This window comes from Punica granatum, unplaced genomic scaffold, assembly GCF_007655135.1.
Source record: "Punica granatum isolate Tunisia-2019 unplaced genomic scaffold, ASM765513v2 Contig00509, whole genome shotgun sequence".
NCBI classification, from domain to species: domain Eukaryota; kingdom Viridiplantae; phylum Streptophyta; class Magnoliopsida; order Myrtales; family Lythraceae; genus Punica; species Punica granatum.
In genome coordinates this window covers 13515-37546 of record NW_022204385.1, presented here as the reverse complement: position 1 = coordinate 37546, position 24032 = coordinate 13515, and the positions used below count along the sequence as shown (strand labels likewise).

Here is a 24032-nt window from a genome sequence, read left to right as displayed (position 1 = left end):
GAGCGCAAAGGTTGACGGGTGCGATCATACCAGCACTAATGCACCGGATCCCATCAGAACTCCGAAGTTAAGCGTGCTTGGGCGAGAGTAGTACTAGGATGGGTGACCTCCTGGGAAGTCCTCGTGTTGCACCCCTCCTTTTAATTTTTTTTTGCTGCTCGGGAAACTGTCCGACGTTGGACGGGAATCCGATCGTTACGGTTAATGTTTTGGGCACGTGCTATGCACTCGATACTTTTTTCTTTCGTTTCTGCGATCATTTTTGCATTTTTTTTCATTAGCTCTACGGAGGAACAAAGTGAATTCGAGCACAAAGGTTGACGGGTGCGATCATACCAGCACTAATGCACCGGATCCCATCAGAACTCCGAAGTTAAGCGTGCTTGGGCGAGAGTAGTACTAGGATGGGTGACCTCCTGGGAAGTCCTCGTGTTGCACCCCTCCTTTTTAATTTTTTTTTGCTGCTCGGGAAACTGTCCGACGTTGGACGGGAATCCCATCGTTACGGTTAATGTTTTGGGCACGTGCTCACTCGCAAAAGGCGTAAGGTTCGTTGTGAAATGCACTCGATACTTTTTTTCTTTCGTTTCTGCGCTCATTTTTGCATTTTTTTTCATTAGCTCTACGGAGGAACAAAGTGAATTCGAGCGCAAAGGTTGACGGGTGCGATCATACCAGCACTAATGCACCGGATCCCATCAGAACTCCGAAGTTAAGCGTGCTTGGGCGAGAGTAGTACTAGGATGGGTGACCTCCTGGGAAGTCCTCGTGTTGCACCCCTCCTTTTTAATTTTTTTTTGCTGCTCGGGAAACTGTCCGACGTTGGACGGGAATCCGATCGTTACGGTTAATGTTTTGGGCACGTGCTCACTCGCAAAAGGCGTAAAGTTCGTGGTGAAATGCACTCGATACTTTTTTTCTTTCGTTTCTGCGCTCATTTTTGCATTTTTTTTTCATTAGCTCTACGGAGGAACAAAGTGAATTCGAGCGCAAAGGTTGACGGGTGCGATCATACCAGCACTAATGCACCGGATCCCATCAGAACTCCGAAGTTAAGCGTGCTTGGGCGAGAGTAGTACTAGGATGGGTGACCTCCTGGGAAGTCCTCGTGTTGCACCCCTCCTTTTTAATTTTTTTTTGCTGCTCGGGAAACTGTCCGACGTTGGACGGGAATCCGATCGTTACGGTTAATGTTTTGGGCACGTGCTCACTCGCAAAAGGCGTAGTTCGTGTGAAATGCACTCGATACTTTTTTTCTTTCGTTTCTGCGCTCATTTTTGCATTTTTTTTTCATTAGCTCTACGGAGGAACAAAGTGAATTCGAGCGCAAAGGTTGACGGGTGCGATCATACCAGCACTAATGCACCGGATCCCATCAGAACTCCGAAAGTTAAGCGTGCTTGGGCGAGAGTAGTACTAGGATGGGTGACCTCCTGGGAAGTCCTCGTGTTGCACCCCTCCTTTTTAATTTTTTTTTGCTGCTCGGGAAACTGTCCGACGTTGGACGGGAATCCGATCGTTACGGTTAATGTTTTGGGCACGTGCTATGCACTCGATACTTTTTTTCTTTCGTTTCTGCGATCATTTTTGCATTTTTTTTTCATTAGCTCTACGGAGGAACAAAGTGAATTCGAGCACAAAGGTTGACGGGTGCGATCATACCAGCACTAATGCACCGGATCCCATCAGAACTCCGAAGTTAAGCGTGCTTGGGCGAGAGTAGTACTAGGATGGGTGACCTCCTGGGAAGTCCTCGTGTTGCACCCCTCCTTTTTAATTTTTTTTGCTGCTCGGGAAACTGTCCGACGTTGGACGGGAATCCGATCGTTACGGTTAATGTTTTGGGCACGTGCTCACTCGCAAAAGGCGTAAGGTTCGTTGTGAAATGCACTCGATACTTTTTTCTTTCGTTTCTGCGCTCATTTTTGCATTTTTTTTTCATTAGCTCTACGGAGGAACAAAGTGAATTCGAGCGCAAAGGTTGACGGGTGCGATCATACCAGCACTAATGCACCGGATCCCATCAGAACTCCGAAGTTAAGCGTGCTTGGGCGAGAGAGTAGTACTAGGATGGGTGACCTCCTGGGAAGTCCTCGTGTTGCACCCCTCCTTTTTAATTTTTTTTTGCTGCTCGGGAAACTGTCCGACGTTGGACGGGAATCCGATCGTTACGGTTAATGTTTTGGGCACGTGCTATGCACTCGATACTTTTTTTCTTTCGTTTCTGCGATCATTTTTGCATTTTTTTTTCATTAGCTCTACGGAGGAACAAAGTGAATTCGAGCGCAAAGGTTGACGGGTGCGATCATACCAGCACTAATGCACCGGATCCCATCAGAACTCCGAAGTTAAGCGTGCTTGGGCGAGAGTAGTACTAGGATGGGTGACCTCCTGGGAAGTCCTCGTGTTGCACCCCTCCTTTTTAATTTTTTTTTGCTGCTCGGGAAACTGTCCGACGTTGGACGGGAATCCGATCGTTACGGTTAATGTTTTGGGCACGTGCTATGCACTCGATACTTTTTTTCTTTCGTTTCTGCGATCATTTTTGCATTTTTTTTTCATTAGCTCTACGGAGGAACAAAGTGAATTCGAGCACAAAGGTTGACGGGTGCGATCATACCAGCACTAATGCACCGGATCCCATCAGAACTCCGAAGTTAAGCGTGCTTGGGCGAGAGTAGTACTAGGATGGGTGACCTCCTGGGAAGTCCTCGTGTTGCACCCCTCCTTTTTAATTTTTTTTTGCTGCTCGGGAAACTGTCCGACGTTGGACGGGAATCCATCGTTACGGTTAATGTTTTGGGCACGTGCTCACTCGCAAAAGGCGTAAGGTTCGTTGTGAAATGCACTCGATACTTTTTTTCTTTCGTTTCTGCGATCATTTTTGCATTTTTTTTTCATTAGCTCTACGGAGGAACAAAGTGAATTCGAGCGCAAAGGTTGACGGGTGCGATCATACCAGCACTAATGCACCGGATCCCATCAGAACTCCGAAGTTAAGCGTGCTTGGGCGAGAGTAGTACTAGGATGGGTGACCTCCTGGGAAGTCCTCGTGTTGCACCCCTCCTTTTAATTTTTTTTTGCTGCTCGGGAAACTGTCCGACGTTGGACGGGAATCCGATCGTTACGGTTAATGTTTTGGGCACGTGCTCACTCGCAAAAGGCGTAAAGTTCGTGGTGAAATGCACTCGATACTTTTTTCTTTCGTTTCTGCGCTCATTTTTGCATTTTTTTTTCATTAGCTCTACGGAGGAACAAAGTGAATTCGAGCGCAAAGGTTGACGGGTGCGATCATACCAGCACTAATGCACCGGATCCCATCAGAACTCCGAAGTTAAGCGTGCTTGGGCGAGAGTAGTACTAGGATGGGTGACCTCCTGGGAAGTCCTCGTGTTGCACCCCTCCTTTTTAATTTTTTTTTGCTGCTCGGGAAACTGTCCGACGTTGGACGGGAATCCGATCGTTACGGTTAATGTTTTGGGCACGTGCTATGCACTCGATACTTTTTTTCTTTCGTTTCTGCGATCATTTTTGCATTTTTTTTTCATTAGCTCTACGGAGGAACAAAGTGAATTCGAGCACAAAGGTTGACGGGTGCGATCATACCAGCACTAATGCACCGGATCCCATCAGAACTCCGAAGTTAAGCGTGCTTGGGCGAGAGTAGTACTAGGATGGGTGACCTCCTGGGAAGTCCTCGTGTTGCACCCCTCCTTTTTAATTTTTTTTTGCTGCTCGGGAAACTGTCCGACGTTGGACGGGAATCCGATCGTTACGGTTAATGTTTTGGGCACGTGCTCACTCGCAAAAGGCGTAAAGTTCGTGGTGAAATGCACTCGATACTTTTTTTCTTTCGTTTCTGCGCTCATTTTTGCATTTTTTTTTCATTAGCTCTACGGAGGAACAAAGTGAATTCGAGCGCAAAGGTTGACGGGTGCGATCATACCAGCACTAATGCACCGGATCCCATCAGAACTCCGAAGTTAAGCGTGCTTGGGCGAGAGTAGTACTAGGATGGGTGACCTCCTGGGAAGTCCTCGTGTTGCACCCCTCCTTTTTAATTTTTTTTTGCTGCTCGGGAAACTGTCCGACGTTGGACGGGAATCCGATCGTTACGGTTAATGTTTTGGGCACGTGCTATGCACTCGATACTTTTTTTCTTTCGTTTCTGCGATCATTTTTGCATTTTTTTTCATTAGCTCTACGGAGGAACAAAGTGAATTCGAGCACAAAGGTTGACGGGTGCGATCATACCAGCACTAATGCACCGGATCCCATCAGAACTCCGAAGTTAAGCGTGCTTGGGCGAGAGTAGTACTAGGATGGGTGACCTCCTGGGAAGTCCTCGTGTTGCACCCCTCCTTTTAATTTTTTTTTGCTGCTCGGGAAACTGTCCGACGTTGGACGGGAATCCGATCGTTACGGTTAATGTTTTGGGCACGTGCTCACTCGCAAAAGGCGTAAAGTTCGTTGTGAAATGCACTCGATACTTTTTTTCTTTCGTTTCTGCGCTCATTTTTGCATTTTTTTTCATTAGCTCTACGGAGGAACAAAGTGAATTCGAGCGCAAAGGTTGACGGGTGCGATCATACCAGCACTAATGCACCGGATCCCATCAGAACTCCGAAGTTAAGCGTGCTTGGGCGAGAGAGTAGTACTAGGATGGGTGACCTCCTGGGAAGTCCTCGTGTTGCACCCCTCCTTTTAATTTTTTTTTGCTGCTCGGGAAACTGTCCGACGTTGGACGGGAATCCGATCGTTACGGTTAATGTTTTGGGCACGTGCTCACTCGCAAAAGGCGTAAAGTTCGTGGTGAAATGCACTCGATACTTTTTTTCTTTCGTTTCTGCGCTCATTTTTGCATTTTTTTTTCATTAGCTCTACGGAGGAACAAAGTGAATTCGAGCGCAAAGGTTGACGGGTGCGATCATACCAGCACTAATGCACCGGATCCCATCAGAACTCCGAAGTTAAGCGTGCTTGGGCGAGAGTAGTACTAGGATGGGTGACCTCCTGGGAAGTCCTCGTGTTGCACCCCTCCTTTTTAATTTTTTTTTGCTGCTCGGGAAACTGTCCGACGTTGGACGGGAATCCGATCGTTACGGTTAATGTTTTGGGCACGTGCTCACTCGCAAAAGGCGTAAAGTTCGTGGTGAAATGCACTCGATACTTTTTTTCTTTCGTTTCTGCGCTCATTTTTGCATTTTTTTTTCATTAGCTCTACGGAGGAACAAAGTGAATTCGAGCGCAAAGGTTGACGGGTGCGATCATACCAGCACTAATGCACCGGATCCCATCAGAACTCCGAAGTTAAGCGTGCTTGGGCGAGAGTAGTACTAGGATGGGTGACCTCCTGGGAAGTCCTCGTGTTGCACCCCTCCTTTTTAATTTTTTTTTGCTGCTCGGGAAACTGTCCGACGTTGGACGGGAATCCGATCGTTACGGTTAATGTTTTGGGCACGTGCTATGCACTCGATACTTTTTTTCTTTCGTTTCTGCGATCATTTTTGCATTTTTTTTTCATTAGCTCTACGGAGGAACAAAGTGAATTCGAGCACAAAGGTTGACGGGTGCGATCATACCAGCACTAATGCACCGGATCCCATCAGAACTCCGAAGTTAAGCGTGCTTGGGCGAGAGTAGTACTAGGATGGGTGACCTCCTGGGAAGTCCTCGTGTTGCACCCCTCCTTTTTAATTTTTTTTTGCTGCTCGGGAAACTGTCCGACGTTGGACGGGAATCCGATCGTTACGGTTAATGTTTTGGGCACGTGCTCACTCGCAAAAGGCGTAAAGTTCGTGGTGAAATGCACTCGATACTTTTTTTCTTTCGTTTCTGCGCTCATTTTTGCATTTTTTTTTCATTAGCTCTACGGAGGAACAAAGTGAATTCGAGCGCAAAGGTTGACGGGTGCGATCATACCAGCACTAATGCACCGGATCCCATCAGAACTCCGAAGTTAAGCGTGCTTGGGCGAGAGTAGTACTAGGATGGGTGACCTCCTGGGAAGTCCTCGTGTTGCACCCCTCCTTTTTAATTTTTTTTTGCTGCTCGGGAAACTGTCCGACGTTGGACGGGAATCCGATCGTTACGGTTAATGTTTTGGGCACGTGCTATGCACTCGATACTTTTTTTCTTTCGTTTCTGCGATCATTTTTGCATTTTTTTTTCATTAGCTCTACGGAGGAACAAAGTGAATTCGAGCGCAAAGGTTGACGGGTGCGATCATACCAGCACTAATGCACCGGATCCCATCAGAACTCCGAAGTTAAGCGTGCTTGGGCGAGAGTAGTACTAGGATGGGTGACCTCCTGGGAAGTCCTCGTGTTGCACCCCTCCTTTTTAATTTTTTTTTGCTGCTCGGGAAACTGTCCGACGTTGGACGGGAATCCGATCGTTACGGTTAATGTTTTGGGCACGTGCTCACTCGCAAAAGGCGTAAGGTTCGTTGTGAAATGCACTCGATACTTTTTTCTTTCGTTTCTGCGCTCATTTTTGCATTTTTTTTCATTAGCTCTACGGAGGAACAAAGTGAATTCGAGCGCAAAGGTTGACGGGTGCGATCATACCAGCACTAATGCACCGGATCCCATCAGAACTCCGAAGTTAAGCGTGCTTGGGCGAGAGTAGTACTAGGATGGGTGACCTCCTGGGAAGTCCTCGTGTTGCACCCCTCCTTTTTAATTTTTTTTTGCTGCTCGGGAAACTGTCCGACGTTGGACGGGAATCCGATCGTTACGGTTAATGTTTTGGGCACGTGCTCACTCGCAAAAGGCGTAAAGTTCGTGGTGAAATGCACTCGATACTTTTTTTCTTTCGTTTCTGCGCTCATTTTTGCATTTTTTTTTCATTAGCTCTACGGAGGAACAAAGTGAATTCGAGCGCAAAGGTTGACGGGTGCGATCATACCAGCACTAATGCACCGGATCCCATCAGAACTCCGAAGTTAAGCGTGCTTGGGCGAGAGTAGTACTAGGATGGGTGACCTCCTGGGAAGTCCTCGTGTTGCACCCCTCCTTTTTAATTTTTTTTTGCTGCTCGGGAAACTGTCCGACGTTGGACGGGAATCCGATCGTTACGGTTAATGTTTTGGGCACGTGCTATGCACTCGATACTTTTTTTCTTTCGTTTCTGCGATTATTTTTGCATTTTTTTTTCATTAGCTCTACGGAGGAACAAAGTGAATTCGAGCACAAAGGTTGACGGGTGCGATCATACCAGCACTAATGCACCGGATCCCATCAGAACTCCGAAGTTAAGCGTGCTTGGGCGAGAGTAGTACTAGGATGGGTGACCTCCTGGGAAGTCCTCGTGTTGCACCCCTCCTTTTTAATTTTTTTTTGCTGCTCGGGAAACTGTCCGACGTTGGACGGGAATCCGATCGTTACGGTTAATGTTTTGGGCACGTGCTATGCACTCGATACTTTTTTTCTTTCGTTTCTGCGATCATTTTTGCATTTTTTTTTCATTAGCTCTACGGAGGAACAAAGTGAATTCGAGCACAAAGGTTGACTGGTGCGATCATACCTGCACTAATGCACCGGATCCCATCAGAACTCCGAAGTTAAGCGTGCTTGGGCGAGAGTAGTACTAGGATGGGTGACCTCCTGGGAAGTCCTCGTGTTGCACCCCTCCTTTTTAATTTTTTTTTTGCTGCTCGGGAAACTGTCCGACGTTGGACGGGAATCCGATCGTTACGGTTAATGTTTTGGGCACGTGCTCACTCGCAAAAGGCGTAAAGTTCGTGGTGAAATGCACTCGATACTTTTTTTCTTTCGTTTCTGCGCTCATTTTTGCATTTTTTTTTCATTAGCTCTACGGAGGAACAAAGTGAATTCGAGCGCAAAGGTTGACGGGTGCGATCATACCAGCACTAATGCACCGGATCCCATCAGAACTCCGAAGTTAAGCGTGCTTGGGCGAGAGTAGTACTAGGATGGGTGACCTCCTGGGAAGTCCTCGTGTTGCACCCCTCCTTTTTAATTTTTTTTTGCTGCTCGGGAAACTGTCCGACGTTGGACGGGAATCCGATCGTTACGGTTAATGTTTTGGGCACGTGCTATGCACTCGATACTTTTTTTCTTTCGTTTCTGCGATCATTTTTGCATTTTTTTTTCATTAGCTCTACGGAGGAACAAAGTGAATTCGAGCACAAAGGTTGACGGGTGCGATCATACCAGCACTAATGCACCGGATCCCATCAGAACTCCGAAGTTAAGCGTGCTTGGGCGAGAGTAGTACTAGGATGGGTGACCTCCTGGGAAGTCCTCGTGTTGCACCCCTCCTTTTTAATTTTTTTTTGCTGCTCGGGAAACTGTCCGACGTTGGACGGGAATCCGATCGTTACGGTTAATGTTTTGGGCACGTGCTCACTCGCAAAAGGCGTAAGGTTCGTTGTGAAATGCACTCGATACTTTTTTCTTTCGTTTCTGCGCTCATTTTTGCATTTTTTTTTCATTAGCTCTACGGAGGAACAAAGTGAATTCGAGCGCAAAGGTTGACGGGTGCGATCATACCAGCACTAATGCACCGGATCCCATCAGAACTCCGAAGTTAAGCGTGCTTGGGCGAGAGTAGTACTAGGATGGGTGACCTCCTGGGAAGTCCTCGTGTTGCACCCCTCCTTTTTAATTTTTTTTTGCTGCTCGGGAAACTGTCCGACGTTGGACGGGAATCCGATCGTTACGGTTAATGTTTTGGGCACGTGCTATGCACTCGATACTTTTTTCTTTCGTTTCTGCGATCATTTTTGCATTTTTTTTTCATTAGCTCTACGGAGGAACAAAGTGAATTCGAGCACAAAGGTTGACGGGTGCGATCATACCAGCACTAATGCACCGGATCCCATCAGAACTCCGAAGTTAAGCGTGCTTGGGCGAGAGTAGTACTAGGATGGGTGACCTCCTGGGAAGTCCTCGTGTTGCACCCCTCCTTTTTAATTTTTTTTGCTGCTCGGGAAACTGTCCGACGTTGGACGGGAATCCATCGTTACGGTTAATGTTTTGGGCACGTGCTCACTCGCAAAAGGCGTAAGGTTCGTTGTGAAATGCACTCGATACTTTTTTCTTTCGTTTCTGCGCTCATTTTTGCATTTTTTTTTCATTAGCTCTACGGAGGAACAAAGTGAATTCGAGCGCAAAGGTTGACGGGTGCGATCATACCAGCACTAATGCACCGGATCCCATCAGAACTCCGAAGTTAAGCGTGCTTGGGCGAGAGTAGTACTAGGATGGGTGACCTCCTGGGAAGTCCTCGTGTTGCACCCCTCCTTTTTAATTTTTTTTTGCTGCTCGGGAAACTGTCCGACGTTGGACGGGAATCCGATCGTTACGGTTAATGTTTTGGGCACGTGCTCACTCGCAAAAGGCGTAAAGTTCGTGGTGAAATGCACTCGATACTTTTTTCTTTCGTTTCTGCGCTCATTTTTGCATTTTTTTTTCATTAGCTCTACGGAGGAACAAAGTGAATTCGAGCGCAAAGGTTGACGGGTGCGATCATACCAGCACTAATGCACCGGATCCCATCAGAACTCCGAAGTTAAGCGTGCTTGGGCGAGAGTAGTACTAGGATGGGTGACCTCCTGGGAAGTCCTCGTGTTGCACCCCTCCTTTTTAATTTTTTTTTGCTGCTCGGGAAACTGTCCGACGTTGGACGGGAATCCGATCGTTACGGTTAATGTTTTGGGCACGTGCTATGCACTCGATACTTTTTTTCTTTCGTTTCTGCGATCATTTTTGCATTTTTTTTCATTAGCTCTACGGAGGAACAAAGTGAATTCGAGCACAAAGGTTGACGGGTGCGATCATACCAGCACTAATGCACCGGATCCCATCAGAACTCCGAAGTTAAGCGTGCTTGGGCGAGAGAGTAGTACTAGGATGGGTGACCTCCTGGGAAGTCCTCGTGTTGCACCCCTCCTTTTTAATTTTTTTTTGCTGCTCGGGAAACTGTCCGACGTTGGACGGGAATCCGATCGTTACGGTTAATGTTTTGGGCACGTGCTCACTCGCAAAAGGCGTAAAGTTCGTGGTGAAATGCACTCGATACTTTTTTTCTTTCGTTTCTGCGCTCATTTTTGCATTTTTTTTTCATTAGCTCTACGGAGGAACAAAGTGAATTCGAGCGCAAAGGTTGACGGGTGCGATCATACCAGCACTAATGCACCGGATCCCATCAGAACTCCGAAGTTAAGCGTGCTTGGGCGAGAGTAGTACTAGGATGGGTGACCTCCTGGGAAGTCCTCGTGTTGCACCCCTCCTTTTTAATTTTTTTTTGCTGCTCGGGAAACTGTCCGACGTTGGACGGGAATCCGATCGTTACGGTTAATGTTTTGGGCACGTGCTATGCACTCGATACTTTTTTTCTTTCGTTTCTGCGATCATTTTTGCATTTTTTTTTCATTAGCTCTACGGAGGAACAAAGTGAATTCGAGCACAAAGGTTGACGGGTGCGATCATACCAGCACTAATGCACCGGATCCCATCAGAACTCCGAAGTTAAGCGTGCTTGGGCGAGAGTAGTACTAGGATGGGTGACCTCCTGGGAAGTCCTCGTGTTGCACCCCTCCTTTTTAATTTTTTTTTGCTGCTCGGGAAACTGTCCGACGTTGGACGGGAATCCATCGTTACGGTTAATGTTTTGGGCACGTGCTCACTCGCAAAAGGCGTAAAGTTCGTGGTGAAATGCACTCGATACTTTTTTTCTTTCGTTTCTGCGCTCATTTTTGCATTTTTTTTCATTAGCTCTACGGAGGAACAAAGTGAATTCGAGCGCAAAGGTTGACGGGTGCGATCATACCAGCACTAATGCACCGGATCCCATCAGAACTCCGAAGTTAAGCGTGCTTGGGCGAGAGTAGTACTAGGATGGGTGACCTCCTGGGAAGTCCTCGTGTTGCACCCCTCCTTTTTAATTTTTTTTTGCTGCTCGGGAAACTGTCCGACGTTGGACGGGAATCCGATCGTTACGGTTAATGTTTTGGGCACGTGCTCACTCGCAAAAGGCGTAAAGTTCGTGGTGAAATGCACTCGATACTTTTTTCTTTCGTTTCTGCGCTCATTTTTGCATTTTTTTTTCATTAGCTCTACGGAGGAACAAAGTGAATTCGAGCGCAAAGGTTGACGGGTGCGATCATACCAGCACTAATGCACCGGATCCCATCAGAACTCCGAAGTTAAGCGTGCTTGGGCGAGAGTAGTACTAGGATGGGTGACCTCCTGGGAAGTCCTCGTGTTGCACCCCTCCTTTTTAATTTTTTTTTGCTGCTCGGGAAACTGTCCGACGTTGGACGGGAATCCGATCGTTACGGTTAATGTTTTGGGCACGTGCTATGCACTCGATACTTTTTTCTTTCGTTTCTGCGATTATTTTTGCATTTTTTTTTCATTAGCTCTACGGAGGAACAAAGTGAATTCGAGCACAAAGGTTGACGGGTGCGATCATACCAGCACTAATGCACCGGATCCCATCAGAACTCCGAAGTTAAGCGTGCTTGGGCGAGAGTAGTACTAGGATGGGTGACCTCCTGGGAAGTCCTCGTGTTGCACCCCTCCTTTTTAATTTTTTTTTGCTGCTCGGGAAACTGTCCGACGTTGGACGGGAATCCGATCGTTACGGTTAATGTTTTGGGCACGTGCTCACTCGCAAAAGGCGTAAAGTTCGTGGTGAAATGCACTCGATACTTTTTTTCTTTCGTTTCTGCGCTCATTTTTGCATTTTTTTTTCATTAGCTCTACGGAGGAACAAAGTGAATTCGAGCGCAAAGGTTGACGGGTGCGATCATACCAGCACTAATGCACCGGATCCCATCAGAACTCCGAAGTTAAGCGTGCTTGGGCGAGAGTAGTACTAGGATGGGTGACCTCCTGGGAAGTCCTCGTGTTGCACCCCTCCTTTTTAATTTTTTTTGCTGCTCGGGAAACTGTCCGACGTTGGACGGGAATCCGATCGTTACGGTTAATGTTTTGGGCACGTGCTATGCACTCGATACTTTTTTTCTTTCGTTTCTGCGATCATTTTTGCATTTTTTTTTCATTAGCTCTACGGAGGAACAAAGTGAATTCGAGCACAAAGGTTGACGGGTGCGATCATACCAGCACTAATGCACCGGATCCCATCAGAACTCCGAAGTTAAGCGTGCTTGGGCGAGAGTAGTACTAGGATGGGTGACCTCCTGGGAAGTCCTCGTGTTGCACCCCTCCTTTTTAATTTTTTTTTGCTGCTCGGGAAACTGTCCGACGTTGGACGGGAATCCGATCGTTACGGTTAATGTTTTGGGCACGTGCTCACTCGCAAAAGGCGTAAAGTTCGTGGTGAAATGCACTCGATACTTTTTTTCTTTCGTTTCTGCGCTCATTTTTGCATTTTTTTTCATTAGCTCTACGGAGGAACAAAGTGAATTCGAGCGCAAAGGTTGACGGGTGCGATCATACCAGCACTAATGCACCGGATCCCATCAGAACTCCGAAGTTAAGCGTGCTTGGGCGAGAGTAGTACTAGGATGGGTGACCTCCTGGGAAGTCCTCGTGTTGCACCCCTCCTTTTTAATTTTTTTTTGCTGCTCGGGAAACTGTCCGACGTTGGACGGGAATCCGATCGTTACGGTTAATGTTTTGGGCACGTGCTATGCACTCGATACTTTTTTTCTTTCGTTTCTGCGATCATTTTTGCATTTTTTTTTCATTAGCTCTACGGAGGAACAAAGTGAATTCGAGCACAAAGGTTGACGGGTGCGATCATACCAGCACTAATGCACCGGATCCCATCAGAACTCCGAAGTTAAGCGTGCTTGGGCGAGAGTAGTACTAGGATGGGTGACCTCCTGGGAAGTCCTCGTGTTGCACCCCTCCTTTTTAATTTTTTTTTGCTGCTCGGGAAACTGTCCGACGTTGGACGGGAATCCGATCGTTACGGTTAATGTTTTGGGCACGTGCTCACTCGCAAAAGGCGTAAGGTTCGTTGTGAAATGCACTCGATACTTTCTTTCTTTCGTTTCTGCGCTCATTTTTGCATTTTTTTTTCATTAGCTCTACGGAGGAACAAAGTGAATTCGAGCGCAAAGGTTGACGGGTGCGATCATACCAGCACTAATGCACCGGATCCCATCAGAACTCCGAAGTTAAGCGTGCTTGGGCGAGAGTAGTACTAGGATGGGTGACCTCCTGGGAAGTCCTCGTGTTGCACCCCTCCTTTTTAATTTTTTTTTGCTGCTCGGGAAACTGTCCGACGTTGGACGGGAATCCGATCGTTACGGTTAATGTTTTGGGCACGTGCTCACTCGCAAAAGGCGTAAAGTTCGTGGTGAAATGCACTCGATACTTTTTTTCTTTCGTTTCTGCGCTCATTTTTGCATTTTTTTTTCATTAGCTCTACGGAGGAACAAAGTGAATTCGAGCGCAAAGGTTGACGGGTGCGATCATACCAGCACTAATGCACCGGATCCCATCAGAACTCCGAAGTTAAGCGTGCTTGGGCGAGAGTAGTACTAGGATGGGTGACCTCCTGGGAAGTCCTCGTGTTGCACCCCTCCTTTTTAATTTTTTTTTGCTGCTCGGGAAACTGTCCGACGTTGGACGGGAATCCGATCGTTACGGTTAATGTTTTGGGCACGTGCTATGCACTCGATACTTTTTTTCTTTCGTTTCTGCGATCATTTTTGCATTTTTTTTTCATTAGCTCTACGGAGGAACAAAGTGAATTCGAGCACAAAGGTTGACGGGTGCGATCATACCAGCACTAATGCACCGGATCCCATCAGAACTCCGAAGTTAAGCGTGCTTGGGCGAGAGTAGTACTAGGATGGGTGACCTCCTGGGAAGTCCTCGTGTTGCACCCCTCCTTTTTAATTTTTTTTTGCTGCTCGGGAAACTGTCCGACGTTGGACGGGAATCCGATCGTTACGGTTAATGTTTTGGGCACGTGCTATGCACTCGATACTTTTTTTCTTTCGTTTCTGCGATCATTTTTGCATTTTTTTTTCATTAGCTCTACGGAGGAACAAAGTGAATTCGAGCGCAAAGGTTGACGGGTGCGATCATACCAGCACTAATGCACCGGATCCCATCAGAACTCCGAAGTTAAGCGTGCTTGGGCGAGAGTAGTACTAGGATGGGTGACCTCCTGGGAAGTCCTCGTGTTGCACCCCTCCTTTTTAATTTTTTTTTGCTGCTCGGGAAACTGTCCGACGTTGGACGGGAATCCGATCGTTACGGTTAATGTTTTGGGCACGTGCTATGCACTCGATACTTTTTTTCTTTCGTTTCTGCGATCATTTTTGCATTTTTTTTTCATTAGCTCTACGGAGGAACAAAGTGAATTCGAGCACAAAGGTTGACGGGTGCGATCATACCAGCACTAATGCACCGGATCCCATCAGAACTCCGAAGTTAAGCGTGCTTGGGCGAGAGTAGTACTAGGATGGGTGACCTCCTGGGAAGTCCTCGTGTTGCACCCCTCCTTTTTAATTTTTTTTTGCTGCTCGGGAAACTGTCCGACGTTGGACGGGAATCCGATCGTTACGGTTAATGTTTTGGGCACGTGCTATGCACTCGATACTTTTTTTCTTTCGTTTCTGCGATCATTTTTGCATTTTTTTTTCATTAGCTCTACGGAGGAACAAAGTGAATTCGAGCACAAAGGTTGACGGGTGCGATCATACCAGCACTAATGCACCGGATCCCATCAGAACTCCGAAGTTAAGCGTGCTTGGGCGAGAGTAGTACTAGGATGGGTGACCTCCTGGGAAGTCCTCGTGTTGCACCCCTCCTTTTTAATTTTTTTTTGCTGCTCGGGAAACTGTCCGACGTTGGACGGGAATCCGATCGTTACGGTTAATGTTTTGGGCACGTGCTATGCACTCGATACTTTTTTCTTTCGTTTCTGCGATCATTTTTGCATTTTTTTTTCATTAGCTCTACGGAGGAACAAAGTGAATTCGAGCACAAAGGTTGACGGGTGCGATCATACCAGCACTAATGCACCGGATCCCATCAGAACTCCGAAGTTAAGCGTGCTTGGGCGAGAGTAGTACTAGGATGGGTGACCTCCTGGGAAGTCCTCGTGTTGCACCCCTCCTTTTTAATTTTTTTTTTGCTGCTCGGGAAACTGTCCGACGTTGGACGGGAATCCGATCGTTACGGTTAATGTTTTGGGCACGTGCTCACTCGCAAAAGGCGTAAGTTCGTTGTGAAATGCACTCGATACTTTTTTTCTTTCGTTTCTGCGCTCATTTTTGCATTTTTTTTTCATTAGCTCTACGGAGGAACAAAGTGAATTCGAGCGCAAAGGTTGACGGGTGCGATCATACCAGCACTAATGCACCGGATCCCATCAGAACTCCGAAGTTAAGCGTGCTGGGCGAGAGTAGTACTAGGATGGGTGACCTCCTGGGAAGTCCTCGTGTTGCACCCCTCCTTTTTAATTTTTTTTTGCTGCTCGGGAAACTGTCCGACGTTGGACGGGAATCCGATCGTTACGGTTAATGTTTTGGGCACGTGCTCACTCGCAAAAGGCGTAAAGTTCGTGGTGAAATGCACTCGATACTTTTTTCTTTCGTTTCTGCGCTCATTTTTGCATTTTTTTTTCATTAGCTCTACGGAGGAACAAAGTGAATTCGAGCGCAAAGGTTGACGGGTGCGATCATACCAGCACTAATGCACCGGATCCCATCAGAACTCCGAAGTTAAGCGTGCTTGGGCGAGAGTAGTACTAGGATGGGTGACCTCCTGGGAAGTCCTCGTGTTGCACCCCTCCTTTTTAATTTTTTTTTGCTGCTCGGGAAACTGTCCGACGTTGGACGGGAATCCGATCGTTACGGTTAATGTTTTGGGCACGTGCTATGCACTCGATACTTTTTTTCTTTCGTTTCTGCGATCATCATTTTTGCATTTTTTTTCATTAGCTCTACGGAGGAACAAAGTGAATTCGAGCACAAAGGTTGACGGGTGCGATCATACCAGCACTAATGCACCGGATCCCATCAGAACTCCGAAGTTAAGCGTGCTTGGGCGAGAGTAGTACTAGGATGGGTGACCTCCTGGGAAGTCCTCGTGTTGCACCCCTCCTTTTTAATTTTTTTTTGCTGCTCGGGAAACTGTCCGACGTTGGACGGGAATCCATCGTTACGGTTAATGTTTTGGGCACGTGCTCACTCGCAAAAGGCGTAAAGTTCGTGTGAAATGCACTCGATACTTTCTTTCTTTCGTTTCTGCGCTCATTTTTGCATTTTTTTTTCATTAGCTCTACGGAGGAACAAAGTGAATTCGAGCGCAAAGGTTGACGGGTGCGATCATACCAGCACTAATGCACCGGATCCCATCAGAACTCCGAAGTTAAGCGTGCTTGGGCGAGAGTAGTACTAGGATGGGTGACCTCCTGGGAAGTCCTCGTGTTGCACCCCTCCTTTTTAATTTTTTTTTGCTGCTCGGGAAACTGTCCGACGTTGGACGGGAATCCGATCGTTACGGTTAATGTTTTGGGCACGTGCTATGCACTCGATACTTTTTTCTTTCGTTTCTGCGATCATTTTTGCATTTTTTTTTCATTAGCTCTACGGAGGAACAAAGTGAATTCGAGCACAAAGGTTGACGGGTGCGATCATACCAGCACTAATGCACCGGATCCCATCAGAACTCCGAAGTTAAGCGTGCTTGGGCGAGAGTAGTACTAGGATGGGTGACCTCCTGGGAAGTCCTCGTGTTGCACCCCTCCTTTTTAATTTTTTTTTGCTGCTCGGGAAACTGTCCGACGTTGGACGGGAATCCATCGTTACGGTTAATGTTTTGGGCACGTGCTCACTCGCAAAAGGCGTAAAGTTCGTTGTGAAATGCACTCGATACTTTTTTTCTTTCGTTTCTGCGCTCATTTTTGCATTTTTTTTTCATTAGCTCTACGGAGGAACAAAGTGAATTCGAGCGCAAAGGTTGACGGGTGCGATCATACCAGCACTAATGCACCGGATCCCATCAGAACTCCGAAGTTAAGCGTGCTTGGGCGAGAGTAGTACTAGGATGGGTGACCTCCTGGGAAGTCCTCGTGTTGCACCCCTCCTTTTTAATTTTTTTTTGCTGCTCGGGAAACTGTCCGACGTTGGACGGGAATCCGATCGTTACGGTTAATGTTTTGGGCACGTGCTCACTCGCAAAAGGCGTAAAGTTCGTGGTGAAATGCACTCGATACTTTTTTTCTTTCGTTTCTGCGCTCATTTTTGCATTTTTTTTTCATTAGCTCTACGGAGGAACAAAGTGAATTCGAGCGCAAAGGTTGACGGGTGCGATCATACCAGCACTAATGCACCGGATCCCATCAGAACTCCGAAGTTAAGCGTGCTTGGGCGAGAGTAGTACTAGGATGGGTGACCTCCTGGGAAGTCCTCGTGTTGCACCCCTCCTTTTTAATTTTTTTTGCTGCTCGGGAAACTGTCCGACGTTGGACGGGAATCCGATCGTTACGGTTAATGTTTTGGGCACGTGCTATGCACTCGATACTTTTTTTCTTTCGTTTCTGCGATCATTTTTGCATTTTTTTTTCATTAGCTCTACGGAGGAACAAAGTGAATTCGAGCGCAAAGGTTGACGGGTGCGATCATACCAGCACTAATGCACCGGATCCCATCAGAACTCCGAAGTTAAGCGTGCTTGGGCGAGAGTAGTACTAGGATGGGTGACCTCCTGGGAAGTCCTCGTGTTGCACCCCTCCTTTTTAATTTTTTTTTGCTGCTCGGGAAACTGTCCGACGTTGGACGGGAATCCGATCGTTACGGTTAATGTTTTGGGCACGTGCTCACTCGCAAAAGGCGTAAAGTTCGTGGTGAAATGCACTCGATACTTTTTTTCTTTCGTTTCTGCGCTCATTTTTGCATTTTTTTTTCATTAGCTCTACGGAGGAACAAAGTGAATTCGAGCGCAAAGGTTGACGGGTGCGATCATACCAGCACTAATGCACCGGATCCCATCAGAACTCCGAAGTTAAGCGTGCTTGGGCGAGAGTAGTACTAGGATGGGTGACCTCCTGGGAAGTCCTCGTGTTGCACCCCTCCTTTTAATTTTTTTTTGCTGCTCGGGAAACTGTCCGACGTTGGACGGGAATCCGATCGTTACGGTTAATGTTTTGGGCACGTGCTATGCACTCGATACTTTTTTTCTTTCGTTTCTGCGATCATTTTTGCATTTTTTTTTCATTAGCTCTACGGAGGAACAAAGTGAATTCGAGCGCAAAGGTTGACGGGTGCGATCATACCAGCACTAATGCACCGGATCCCATCAGAACTCCGAAGTTAAGCGTGCTTGGGCGAGAGTAGTACTAGGATGGGTGACCTCCTGGGAAGTCCTCGTGTTGCACCCCTCCTTTTTAATTTTTTTTTGCTGCTCGGGAAACTGTCCGACGTTGGACGGGAATCCCATCGTTACGGTTAATGTTTTGGGCACGTGCTCACTCGCAAAAGGCGTAAAGTTCGTTGTGAAATGCACTCGATACTTTTTTTCTTTCGTTTCTGCGCTCATTTTTGCATTTTTTTTTCATTAGCTCTACGGAGGAACAAAGTGAATTCGAGCGCAAAGGTTGACGGGTGCGATCATACCAGCACTAATGCACCGGATCCCATCAGAACTCCGAAGTTAAGCGTGCTTGGGCGAGAGTAGTACTAGGATGGGTGACCTCCTGGGAAGTCCTCGTGTTGCACCCCTCCTTTTTAATTTTTTTTTGCTGCTCGGGAAACTGTCCGACGTTGGACGGGAATCCGATCGTTACGGTTAATGTTTTGGGCACGTGCTCACTCGCAAAAGGCGTAAAGTTCGTGGTGAAATGCACTCGATACTTTTTTTCTTTCGTTTCTGCGCTCATTTTTGCATTTTTTTTTCATTAGCTCTACGGAGGAACAAAGTGAATTCGAGCGCAAAGGTTGACGGGTGCGATCATACCAGCACTAATGCACCGGATCCCATCAGAACTCCGAAGTTAAGCGTGCTTGGGCGAGAGTAGTACTAGGATGGGTGACCTCCTGGGAAGTCCTCGTGTTGCACCCCTCCTTTTTAATTTTTTTTTGCTGCTCGGGAAACTGTCCGACGTTGGACGGGAATCCGATCGTTACGGTTAATGTTTTGGGCACGTGCTATGCACTCGATACTTTTTTTCTTTCGTTTCTGCGCTCATTTTTGCATTTTTTTTTCATTAGCTCTACGGAGGAACAAAGTGAATTCGAGCGCAAAGGTTGACGGGTGCGATCATACCAGCACTAATGCACCGGATCCCATCAGAACTCCGAAGTTAAGCGTGCTTGGGCGAGAGAGTAGTACTAGGATGGGTGACCTCCTGGGAAGTCCTCGTGTTGCACCCCTCCTTTTTAATTTTTTTTTGCTGCTCGGGAAACTGTCCGACGTTGGACGGGAATCGATCGTTACGGTTAATGTTTTGGGCACGTGCTATGCACTCGATACTTTTTTTCTTTCGTTTCTGCGATCATTTTTGCATTTTTTTTTCATTAGCTCTACGGAGGAACAAAGTGAATTCGAGCACAAAGGTTGACGGGTGCGATCATACCAGCACTAATGCACCGGATCCCATCAGAACTCCGAAGTTAAGCGTGCTTGGGCGAGAGTAGTACTAGGATGGGTGACCTCCTGGGAAGTCCTCGTGTTGCACCCCTCCTTTTTAATTTTTTTTTGCTGCTCGGGAAACTGTCCGACGTTGGACGGGAATCCGATCGTTACGGTTAATGTTTTGGGCACGTGCTATGCACTCGATACTTTTTTTCTTTCGTTTCTGCGATCATTTTTGCATTTTTTTTTCATTAGCTCTACGGAGGAACAAAGTGAATTCGAGCGCAAAGGTTGACGGGTGCGATCATACCAGCACTAATGCACCGGATCCCATCAGAACTCCGAAGTTAAGCGTGCTTGGGCGAGAGTAGTACTAGGATGGGTGACCTCCTGGGAAGTCCTCGTGTTGCACCCCTCCTTTTTAATTTTTTTTTGCTGCTCGGGAAACTGTCCGACGTTGGACGGGAATCCGATCGTTACGGTTAATGTTTTGGGCACGTGCTCACTCGCAAAAGGCGTAAAGTTCGTGGTGAAATGCACTCGATACTTTTTTTCTTTCGTTTCTGCGCTCATTTTTGCATTTTTTTTTCATTAGCTCTACGGAGGAACAAAGTGAATTCGAGCGCAAAGGTTGACGGGTGCGATCATACCAGCACTAATGCACCGGATCCCATCAGAACTCCGAAGTTAAGCGTGCTTGGGCGAGAGTAGTACTAGGATGGGTGACCTCCTGGGAAGTCCTCGTGTTGCACCCCTCCTTTTTAATTTTTTTTTGCTGCTCGGGAAACTGTCCGACGTTGGACGGGAATCCGATCGTTACGGTTAATGTTTTGGGCACGTGCTATGCACTCGATACTTTTTTTCTTTCGTTTCTGCGATCATTTTTGCATTTTTTTTTCATTAGCTCTACGGAGGAACAAAGTGAATTCGAGCACAAAGGTTGACGGGTGCGATCATACCAGCACTAATGCACCGGATCCCATCAGAACTCCGAAGTTAAGCGTGCTTGGGCGAGAGTAGTACTAGGATGGGTGACCTCCTGGGAAGTCCTCGTGTTGCACCCCTCCTTTTTAATTTTTTTTTGCTGCTCGGGAAACTGTCCGACGTTGGACGGGAATCCGATCGTTACGGTTAATGTTTTGGGCACGTGCTCACTCGCAAAAGGCGTAAAGTTCGTGGTGAAATGCACTCGATACTTTTTTTCTTTCGTTTCTGCGCTCATTTTTGCATTTTTTTTCATTAGCTCTACGGAGGAACAAAGTGAATTCGAGCGCAAAGGTTGACGGGTGCGATCATACCAGCACTAATGCACCGGATCCCATCAGAACTCCGAAGTTAAGCGTGCTTGGGCGAGAGTAGTACTAGGATGGGTGACCTCCTGGGAAGTCCTCGTGTTGCACCCCTCCTTTTTAATTTTTTTTTGCTGCTCGGGAAACTGTCCGACGTTGGACGGGAATCCGATCGTTACGGTTAATGTTTTGGGCACGTGCTATGCACTCGATACTTTTTTCTTTCGTTTCTGCGCTCATTTTTGCATTTTTTTTTCATTAGCTCTACGGAGGAACAAAGTGAATTCGAGCGCAAAGGTTGACGGGTGCGATCATACCAGCACTAATGCACCGGATCCCATCAGAACTCCGAAGTTAAGCGTGCTTGGGCGAGAGTAGTACTAGGATGGGTGACCTCCTGGGAAGTCCTCGTGTTGCACCCCTCCTTTTTAATTTTTTTTTTGCTGCTCGGGAAACTGTCCGACGTTGGACGGGAATCCGATCGTTACGGTTAATGTTTTGGGCACGTGCTATGCACTCGATACTTTTTTTCTTTCGTTTCTGCGATCATTTTTGCATTTTTTTTTCATTAGCTCTACGGAGGAACAAAGTGAATTCGAGCACAAAGGTTGACGGGTGCGATCATACCAGCACTAATGCACCGGATCCCATCAGAACTCCGAAGTTAAGCGTGCTTGGGCGAGAGTAGTACTAGGATGGGTGACCTCCTGGGAAGTCCTCGTGTTGCACCCTCCTTTTTAATTTTTTTTTGCTGCTCGGGAAACTGTCCGACGTTGGACGGGAATCCGATCGTTACGGTTAATGTTTTGGGCACGTGCTATGCACTCGATACTTTTTTTCTTTCGTTTCTGCGATCATTTTTGCATTTTTTTTTCATTAGCTCTACGGAGGAACAAAGTGAATTCGAGCACAAAGGTTGACGGGTGCGATCATACCAGCACTAATGCACCGGATCCCATCAGAACTCCGAAGTTAAGCGTGCTTGGGCGAGAGTAGTACTAGGATGGGTGACCTCCTGGGAAGTCCTCGTGTTGCACCCCTCCTTTTTAATTTTTTTTTGCTGCTCGGGAAACTGTCCGACGTTGGACGGGAATCCGATCGTTACGGTTAATGTTTTGGGCACGTGCTCACTCGCAAAAGGCGTAAAGTTCGTGGTGAAATGCACTCGATACTTTTTTCTTTCGTTTCTGCGCTCATTTTTGCATTTTTTTTTCATTAGCTCTACGGAGGAACAAAGTGAATTCGAGCGCAAAGGTTGACGGGTGCGATCATACCAGCACTAATGCACCGGATCCCATCAGAACTCCGAAGTTAAGCGTGCTTGGGCGAGAGTAGTACTAGGATGGGTGACCTCCTGGGAAGTCCTCGTGTTGCACCCCTCCTTTTAATTTTTTTTTGCTGCTCGGGAAACTGTCCGACGTTGGACGGGAATCCGATCGTTACGGTTAATGTTTTGGGCACGTGCTATGCACTCGATACTTTTTTTCTTTCGTTTCTGCGCTCATTTTTGCATTTTTTTTTCATTAGCTCTACGGAGGAACAAAGTGAATTCGAGCGCAAAGGTTGACGGGTGCGATCATACCAGCACTAATGCACCGGATCCCATCAGAACTCCGAAGTTAAGCGTGCTTGGGCGAGAGTAGTACTAGGATGGGTGACCTCCTGGGAAGTCCTCGTGTTGCACCCCTCCTTTTTAATTTTTTTTTGCTGCTCGGGAAACTGTCCGACGTTGGACGGGAATCCGATCGTTACGGTTAATGTTTTGGGCACGTGCTCACTCGCAAAAGGCGTAAAGTTCGTGGTGAAATGCACTCGATACTTTTTTCTTTCGTTTCTGCGCTCATTTTTGCATTTTTTTTTCATTAGCTCTACGGAGGAACAAAGTGAATTCGAGCGCAAAGGTTGACGGGTGCGATCATACCAGCACTAATGCACCGGATCCCATCAGAACTCCGAAGTTAAGCGTGCTTGGGCGAGAGTAGTACTAGGATGGGTGACCTCCTGGGAAGTCCTCGTGTTGCACCCCTCCTTTTTAATTTTTTTTTGCTGCTCGGGAAACTGTCCGACGTTGGACGGGAATCCGATCGTTACGGTTAATGTTTTGGGCACGTGCTCACTCGCAAAAGGCGTAAAGTTCGTGTGTGAAATGCACTCGATACTTTTTTTCTTTCGTTTCTGCGCTCATTTTTGCATTTTTTTTTCATTAGCTCTACGGAGGAACAAAGTGAATTCGAGCGCAAAGGTTGACGGGTGCGATCATACCAGCACTAATGCACCGGATCCCATCAGAACTCCGAAGTTAAGCGTGCTTGGGCGAGAGTAGTACTAGGATGGGTGACCTCCTGGGAAGTCCTCGTGTTGCACCCCTCCTTTTTAATTTTTTTTTGCTGCTCGGGAAACTGTCCGACGTTGGACGGGAATCCGATCGTTACGGTTAATGTTTTGGGCACGTGCTATGCACTCGATACTTTTTTTCTTTCGTTTCTGCGATCATTTTTGCATTTTTTTTTCATTAGCTCTACGGAGGAACAAAGTGAATTCGAGCACAAAGGTTGACGGGTGCGATCATACCAGCACTAATGCACCGGATCCCATCAGAACTCCGAAGTTAAGCGTGCTTGGGCGAGAGTAGTACTAGGATGGGTGACCTCCTGGGAAGTCCTCGTGTTGCACCCCTCCTTTTTAATTTTTTTTTGCTGCTCGGGAAACTGTCCGACGTTGGACGGGAATCCCATCGTTACGGTTAATGTTTTGGGCACGTGCTCACTCGCAAAAGGCGTAAAGTTCGTTGTGAAATGCACTCGATACTTTTTTTCTTTCGTTTCTGCGCTCATTTTTGCATTTTTTTTTCATTAGCTCTACGGAGGAACAAAGTGAATTCGAGCGCAAAGGTTGACGGGTGCGATCATACCAGCACTAATGCACCGGATCCCATCAGAACTCCGAAGTTAAGCGTGCTCGGGCGAGAGTAGTACTAGAATGGGTGACCTCCTGGGAAGTCCTCGTGTTGCACCCCTCCTTTTTAATTTTTTTTTGCTGCTCGGGAAACTGTCCGACGTTGGACGGGAATCCGATCGTTACGGTTAATGTTTTGGGCACGTGCTCACTCGCAAAAGGCGTAAAGTTCGTGGTGAAATGCACTCGATACTTTTTTCTTTCGTTTCTGCGCTCATTTTTGCATTTTTTTTTCATTAGCTCTACGGAGGAACAA

At 47.1% G+C, this 24032-nt stretch overlaps 74 non-coding genes across 74 annotated transcripts; all 74 read left to right on the top strand.

Annotated features, from left to right (window-relative positions):
- Positions 1-16: 16 nt before the first annotated feature.
- On the top strand, positions 17-135 carry LOC116190794. The gene has a single exon (XR_004152988.1). It is a non-coding gene; the product is annotated as a 5S ribosomal RNA (ribosomal RNA).
- Positions 136-322: 187 nt separating this feature from the next.
- On the top strand, positions 323-441 carry LOC116190793. The gene has a single exon (XR_004152987.1). It is a non-coding gene; the product is annotated as a 5S ribosomal RNA (ribosomal RNA).
- A 220-nt stretch (positions 442-661) lies between these two features.
- Positions 662-780, top strand: LOC116190792. Its single transcript, XR_004152986.1, has one exon. It is a non-coding gene; the product is annotated as a 5S ribosomal RNA (ribosomal RNA).
- A 221-nt stretch (positions 781-1001) lies between these two features.
- On the top strand, positions 1002-1120 carry LOC116190791. The gene has a single exon (XR_004152985.1). It is a non-coding gene; the product is annotated as a 5S ribosomal RNA (ribosomal RNA).
- Positions 1121-1338: 218 nt separating this feature from the next.
- Positions 1339-1458, top strand: LOC116190873. Its single transcript, XR_004153063.1, has one exon. It is a non-coding gene; the product is annotated as a 5S ribosomal RNA (ribosomal RNA).
- A 190-nt stretch (positions 1459-1648) lies between these two features.
- Positions 1649-1767, top strand: LOC116190790. Its single transcript, XR_004152984.1, has one exon. It is a non-coding gene; the product is annotated as a 5S ribosomal RNA (ribosomal RNA).
- A 219-nt stretch (positions 1768-1986) lies between these two features.
- LOC116190887 lies at positions 1987-2107 on the top strand. The gene has a single exon (XR_004153076.1). It is a non-coding gene; the product is annotated as a 5S ribosomal RNA (ribosomal RNA).
- A 190-nt stretch (positions 2108-2297) lies between these two features.
- Positions 2298-2416, top strand: LOC116190789. Its single transcript, XR_004152983.1, has one exon. It is a non-coding gene; the product is annotated as a 5S ribosomal RNA (ribosomal RNA).
- Positions 2417-2606: 190 nt separating this feature from the next.
- On the top strand, positions 2607-2725 carry LOC116190787. The gene has a single exon (XR_004152982.1). It is a non-coding gene; the product is annotated as a 5S ribosomal RNA (ribosomal RNA).
- A 220-nt stretch (positions 2726-2945) lies between these two features.
- On the top strand, positions 2946-3064 carry LOC116190785. The gene has a single exon (XR_004152980.1). It is a non-coding gene; the product is annotated as a 5S ribosomal RNA (ribosomal RNA).
- A 219-nt stretch (positions 3065-3283) lies between these two features.
- On the top strand, positions 3284-3402 carry LOC116190784. The gene has a single exon (XR_004152979.1). It is a non-coding gene; the product is annotated as a 5S ribosomal RNA (ribosomal RNA).
- Positions 3403-3592: 190 nt separating this feature from the next.
- On the top strand, positions 3593-3711 carry LOC116190783. The gene has a single exon (XR_004152978.1). It is a non-coding gene; the product is annotated as a 5S ribosomal RNA (ribosomal RNA).
- Positions 3712-3932: 221 nt separating this feature from the next.
- LOC116190782 lies at positions 3933-4051 on the top strand. Its single transcript, XR_004152977.1, has one exon. It is a non-coding gene; the product is annotated as a 5S ribosomal RNA (ribosomal RNA).
- Positions 4052-4240: 189 nt separating this feature from the next.
- LOC116190781 lies at positions 4241-4359 on the top strand. The gene has a single exon (XR_004152976.1). It is a non-coding gene; the product is annotated as a 5S ribosomal RNA (ribosomal RNA).
- Positions 4360-4578: 219 nt separating this feature from the next.
- On the top strand, positions 4579-4699 carry LOC116190886. Its single transcript, XR_004153075.1, has one exon. It is a non-coding gene; the product is annotated as a 5S ribosomal RNA (ribosomal RNA).
- Positions 4700-4919: 220 nt separating this feature from the next.
- LOC116190780 lies at positions 4920-5038 on the top strand. The gene has a single exon (XR_004152975.1). It is a non-coding gene; the product is annotated as a 5S ribosomal RNA (ribosomal RNA).
- Positions 5039-5259: 221 nt separating this feature from the next.
- On the top strand, positions 5260-5378 carry LOC116190779. The gene has a single exon (XR_004152974.1). It is a non-coding gene; the product is annotated as a 5S ribosomal RNA (ribosomal RNA).
- A 190-nt stretch (positions 5379-5568) lies between these two features.
- Positions 5569-5687, top strand: LOC116190778. The gene has a single exon (XR_004152973.1). It is a non-coding gene; the product is annotated as a 5S ribosomal RNA (ribosomal RNA).
- Positions 5688-5908: 221 nt separating this feature from the next.
- Positions 5909-6027, top strand: LOC116190777. Its single transcript, XR_004152972.1, has one exon. It is a non-coding gene; the product is annotated as a 5S ribosomal RNA (ribosomal RNA).
- Positions 6028-6217: 190 nt separating this feature from the next.
- On the top strand, positions 6218-6336 carry LOC116190776. Its single transcript, XR_004152971.1, has one exon. It is a non-coding gene; the product is annotated as a 5S ribosomal RNA (ribosomal RNA).
- A 219-nt stretch (positions 6337-6555) lies between these two features.
- Positions 6556-6674, top strand: LOC116190774. The gene has a single exon (XR_004152969.1). It is a non-coding gene; the product is annotated as a 5S ribosomal RNA (ribosomal RNA).
- A 221-nt stretch (positions 6675-6895) lies between these two features.
- On the top strand, positions 6896-7014 carry LOC116190773. Its single transcript, XR_004152968.1, has one exon. It is a non-coding gene; the product is annotated as a 5S ribosomal RNA (ribosomal RNA).
- A 190-nt stretch (positions 7015-7204) lies between these two features.
- On the top strand, positions 7205-7323 carry LOC116190771. The gene has a single exon (XR_004152967.1). It is a non-coding gene; the product is annotated as a 5S ribosomal RNA (ribosomal RNA).
- Positions 7324-7513: 190 nt separating this feature from the next.
- On the top strand, positions 7514-7632 carry LOC116190869. The gene has a single exon (XR_004153059.1). It is a non-coding gene; the product is annotated as a 5S ribosomal RNA (ribosomal RNA).
- A 222-nt stretch (positions 7633-7854) lies between these two features.
- Positions 7855-7973, top strand: LOC116190770. The gene has a single exon (XR_004152966.1). It is a non-coding gene; the product is annotated as a 5S ribosomal RNA (ribosomal RNA).
- A 190-nt stretch (positions 7974-8163) lies between these two features.
- Positions 8164-8282, top strand: LOC116190769. Its single transcript, XR_004152965.1, has one exon. It is a non-coding gene; the product is annotated as a 5S ribosomal RNA (ribosomal RNA).
- Positions 8283-8502: 220 nt separating this feature from the next.
- On the top strand, positions 8503-8621 carry LOC116190768. The gene has a single exon (XR_004152964.1). It is a non-coding gene; the product is annotated as a 5S ribosomal RNA (ribosomal RNA).
- Positions 8622-8810: 189 nt separating this feature from the next.
- On the top strand, positions 8811-8929 carry LOC116190767. The gene has a single exon (XR_004152963.1). It is a non-coding gene; the product is annotated as a 5S ribosomal RNA (ribosomal RNA).
- A 218-nt stretch (positions 8930-9147) lies between these two features.
- Positions 9148-9266, top strand: LOC116190766. Its single transcript, XR_004152962.1, has one exon. It is a non-coding gene; the product is annotated as a 5S ribosomal RNA (ribosomal RNA).
- A 220-nt stretch (positions 9267-9486) lies between these two features.
- On the top strand, positions 9487-9605 carry LOC116190765. The gene has a single exon (XR_004152961.1). It is a non-coding gene; the product is annotated as a 5S ribosomal RNA (ribosomal RNA).
- Positions 9606-9794: 189 nt separating this feature from the next.
- LOC116190885 lies at positions 9795-9915 on the top strand. The gene has a single exon (XR_004153074.1). It is a non-coding gene; the product is annotated as a 5S ribosomal RNA (ribosomal RNA).
- A 221-nt stretch (positions 9916-10136) lies between these two features.
- LOC116190764 lies at positions 10137-10255 on the top strand. The gene has a single exon (XR_004152960.1). It is a non-coding gene; the product is annotated as a 5S ribosomal RNA (ribosomal RNA).
- A 190-nt stretch (positions 10256-10445) lies between these two features.
- On the top strand, positions 10446-10564 carry LOC116190762. The gene has a single exon (XR_004152958.1). It is a non-coding gene; the product is annotated as a 5S ribosomal RNA (ribosomal RNA).
- A 219-nt stretch (positions 10565-10783) lies between these two features.
- On the top strand, positions 10784-10902 carry LOC116190761. The gene has a single exon (XR_004152957.1). It is a non-coding gene; the product is annotated as a 5S ribosomal RNA (ribosomal RNA).
- Positions 10903-11122: 220 nt separating this feature from the next.
- Positions 11123-11241, top strand: LOC116190760. The gene has a single exon (XR_004152956.1). It is a non-coding gene; the product is annotated as a 5S ribosomal RNA (ribosomal RNA).
- A 189-nt stretch (positions 11242-11430) lies between these two features.
- LOC116190759 lies at positions 11431-11549 on the top strand. Its single transcript, XR_004152955.1, has one exon. It is a non-coding gene; the product is annotated as a 5S ribosomal RNA (ribosomal RNA).
- Positions 11550-11770: 221 nt separating this feature from the next.
- LOC116190758 lies at positions 11771-11889 on the top strand. The gene has a single exon (XR_004152954.1). It is a non-coding gene; the product is annotated as a 5S ribosomal RNA (ribosomal RNA).
- A 189-nt stretch (positions 11890-12078) lies between these two features.
- LOC116190963 lies at positions 12079-12197 on the top strand. The gene has a single exon (XR_004153139.1). It is a non-coding gene; the product is annotated as a 5S ribosomal RNA (ribosomal RNA).
- A 220-nt stretch (positions 12198-12417) lies between these two features.
- Positions 12418-12536, top strand: LOC116190962. Its single transcript, XR_004153138.1, has one exon. It is a non-coding gene; the product is annotated as a 5S ribosomal RNA (ribosomal RNA).
- A 190-nt stretch (positions 12537-12726) lies between these two features.
- LOC116190961 lies at positions 12727-12845 on the top strand. The gene has a single exon (XR_004153137.1). It is a non-coding gene; the product is annotated as a 5S ribosomal RNA (ribosomal RNA).
- Positions 12846-13066: 221 nt separating this feature from the next.
- LOC116190960 lies at positions 13067-13185 on the top strand. Its single transcript, XR_004153136.1, has one exon. It is a non-coding gene; the product is annotated as a 5S ribosomal RNA (ribosomal RNA).
- Positions 13186-13406: 221 nt separating this feature from the next.
- LOC116190959 lies at positions 13407-13525 on the top strand. The gene has a single exon (XR_004153135.1). It is a non-coding gene; the product is annotated as a 5S ribosomal RNA (ribosomal RNA).
- A 190-nt stretch (positions 13526-13715) lies between these two features.
- LOC116190956 lies at positions 13716-13834 on the top strand. Its single transcript, XR_004153133.1, has one exon. It is a non-coding gene; the product is annotated as a 5S ribosomal RNA (ribosomal RNA).
- A 190-nt stretch (positions 13835-14024) lies between these two features.
- On the top strand, positions 14025-14143 carry LOC116190955. Its single transcript, XR_004153132.1, has one exon. It is a non-coding gene; the product is annotated as a 5S ribosomal RNA (ribosomal RNA).
- A 190-nt stretch (positions 14144-14333) lies between these two features.
- Positions 14334-14452, top strand: LOC116190954. The gene has a single exon (XR_004153131.1). It is a non-coding gene; the product is annotated as a 5S ribosomal RNA (ribosomal RNA).
- A 190-nt stretch (positions 14453-14642) lies between these two features.
- On the top strand, positions 14643-14761 carry LOC116190953. The gene has a single exon (XR_004153130.1). It is a non-coding gene; the product is annotated as a 5S ribosomal RNA (ribosomal RNA).
- Positions 14762-14950: 189 nt separating this feature from the next.
- LOC116190952 lies at positions 14951-15069 on the top strand. Its single transcript, XR_004153129.1, has one exon. It is a non-coding gene; the product is annotated as a 5S ribosomal RNA (ribosomal RNA).
- A 221-nt stretch (positions 15070-15290) lies between these two features.
- On the top strand, positions 15291-15408 carry LOC116190893. Its single transcript, XR_004153082.1, has one exon. It is a non-coding gene; the product is annotated as a 5S ribosomal RNA (ribosomal RNA).
- A 220-nt stretch (positions 15409-15628) lies between these two features.
- Positions 15629-15747, top strand: LOC116190951. The gene has a single exon (XR_004153128.1). It is a non-coding gene; the product is annotated as a 5S ribosomal RNA (ribosomal RNA).
- A 192-nt stretch (positions 15748-15939) lies between these two features.
- Positions 15940-16058, top strand: LOC116190950. The gene has a single exon (XR_004153127.1). It is a non-coding gene; the product is annotated as a 5S ribosomal RNA (ribosomal RNA).
- Positions 16059-16277: 219 nt separating this feature from the next.
- LOC116190949 lies at positions 16278-16396 on the top strand. The gene has a single exon (XR_004153126.1). It is a non-coding gene; the product is annotated as a 5S ribosomal RNA (ribosomal RNA).
- A 189-nt stretch (positions 16397-16585) lies between these two features.
- LOC116190948 lies at positions 16586-16704 on the top strand. Its single transcript, XR_004153125.1, has one exon. It is a non-coding gene; the product is annotated as a 5S ribosomal RNA (ribosomal RNA).
- A 220-nt stretch (positions 16705-16924) lies between these two features.
- Positions 16925-17043, top strand: LOC116190947. The gene has a single exon (XR_004153124.1). It is a non-coding gene; the product is annotated as a 5S ribosomal RNA (ribosomal RNA).
- Positions 17044-17264: 221 nt separating this feature from the next.
- Positions 17265-17383, top strand: LOC116190945. The gene has a single exon (XR_004153122.1). It is a non-coding gene; the product is annotated as a 5S ribosomal RNA (ribosomal RNA).
- Positions 17384-17572: 189 nt separating this feature from the next.
- LOC116190944 lies at positions 17573-17691 on the top strand. The gene has a single exon (XR_004153121.1). It is a non-coding gene; the product is annotated as a 5S ribosomal RNA (ribosomal RNA).
- A 221-nt stretch (positions 17692-17912) lies between these two features.
- Positions 17913-18031, top strand: LOC116190943. The gene has a single exon (XR_004153120.1). It is a non-coding gene; the product is annotated as a 5S ribosomal RNA (ribosomal RNA).
- Positions 18032-18220: 189 nt separating this feature from the next.
- Positions 18221-18339, top strand: LOC116190941. The gene has a single exon (XR_004153119.1). It is a non-coding gene; the product is annotated as a 5S ribosomal RNA (ribosomal RNA).
- Positions 18340-18560: 221 nt separating this feature from the next.
- On the top strand, positions 18561-18679 carry LOC116190940. Its single transcript, XR_004153118.1, has one exon. It is a non-coding gene; the product is annotated as a 5S ribosomal RNA (ribosomal RNA).
- Positions 18680-18900: 221 nt separating this feature from the next.
- LOC116190939 lies at positions 18901-19019 on the top strand. The gene has a single exon (XR_004153117.1). It is a non-coding gene; the product is annotated as a 5S ribosomal RNA (ribosomal RNA).
- A 190-nt stretch (positions 19020-19209) lies between these two features.
- LOC116190884 lies at positions 19210-19330 on the top strand. Its single transcript, XR_004153073.1, has one exon. It is a non-coding gene; the product is annotated as a 5S ribosomal RNA (ribosomal RNA).
- A 189-nt stretch (positions 19331-19519) lies between these two features.
- Positions 19520-19638, top strand: LOC116190938. The gene has a single exon (XR_004153116.1). It is a non-coding gene; the product is annotated as a 5S ribosomal RNA (ribosomal RNA).
- Positions 19639-19828: 190 nt separating this feature from the next.
- On the top strand, positions 19829-19947 carry LOC116190937. Its single transcript, XR_004153115.1, has one exon. It is a non-coding gene; the product is annotated as a 5S ribosomal RNA (ribosomal RNA).
- Positions 19948-20168: 221 nt separating this feature from the next.
- LOC116190935 lies at positions 20169-20287 on the top strand. The gene has a single exon (XR_004153114.1). It is a non-coding gene; the product is annotated as a 5S ribosomal RNA (ribosomal RNA).
- A 190-nt stretch (positions 20288-20477) lies between these two features.
- LOC116190934 lies at positions 20478-20596 on the top strand. The gene has a single exon (XR_004153113.1). It is a non-coding gene; the product is annotated as a 5S ribosomal RNA (ribosomal RNA).
- Positions 20597-20816: 220 nt separating this feature from the next.
- LOC116190932 lies at positions 20817-20935 on the top strand. The gene has a single exon (XR_004153111.1). It is a non-coding gene; the product is annotated as a 5S ribosomal RNA (ribosomal RNA).
- A 189-nt stretch (positions 20936-21124) lies between these two features.
- LOC116190931 lies at positions 21125-21243 on the top strand. Its single transcript, XR_004153110.1, has one exon. It is a non-coding gene; the product is annotated as a 5S ribosomal RNA (ribosomal RNA).
- Positions 21244-21434: 191 nt separating this feature from the next.
- On the top strand, positions 21435-21553 carry LOC116190858. The gene has a single exon (XR_004153048.1). It is a non-coding gene; the product is annotated as a 5S ribosomal RNA (ribosomal RNA).
- A 189-nt stretch (positions 21554-21742) lies between these two features.
- LOC116190930 lies at positions 21743-21861 on the top strand. Its single transcript, XR_004153109.1, has one exon. It is a non-coding gene; the product is annotated as a 5S ribosomal RNA (ribosomal RNA).
- A 220-nt stretch (positions 21862-22081) lies between these two features.
- Positions 22082-22200, top strand: LOC116190929. Its single transcript, XR_004153108.1, has one exon. It is a non-coding gene; the product is annotated as a 5S ribosomal RNA (ribosomal RNA).
- A 189-nt stretch (positions 22201-22389) lies between these two features.
- On the top strand, positions 22390-22508 carry LOC116190928. The gene has a single exon (XR_004153107.1). It is a non-coding gene; the product is annotated as a 5S ribosomal RNA (ribosomal RNA).
- A 220-nt stretch (positions 22509-22728) lies between these two features.
- Positions 22729-22847, top strand: LOC116190927. The gene has a single exon (XR_004153106.1). It is a non-coding gene; the product is annotated as a 5S ribosomal RNA (ribosomal RNA).
- A 222-nt stretch (positions 22848-23069) lies between these two features.
- On the top strand, positions 23070-23188 carry LOC116190915. The gene has a single exon (XR_004153101.1). It is a non-coding gene; the product is annotated as a 5S ribosomal RNA (ribosomal RNA).
- A 190-nt stretch (positions 23189-23378) lies between these two features.
- On the top strand, positions 23379-23497 carry LOC116190904. The gene has a single exon (XR_004153092.1). It is a non-coding gene; the product is annotated as a 5S ribosomal RNA (ribosomal RNA).
- Positions 23498-23718: 221 nt separating this feature from the next.
- LOC116190864 lies at positions 23719-23837 on the top strand. Its single transcript, XR_004153054.1, has one exon. It is a non-coding gene; the product is annotated as a 5S ribosomal RNA (ribosomal RNA).
- Positions 23838-24032: the final 195 nt, after the last annotated feature.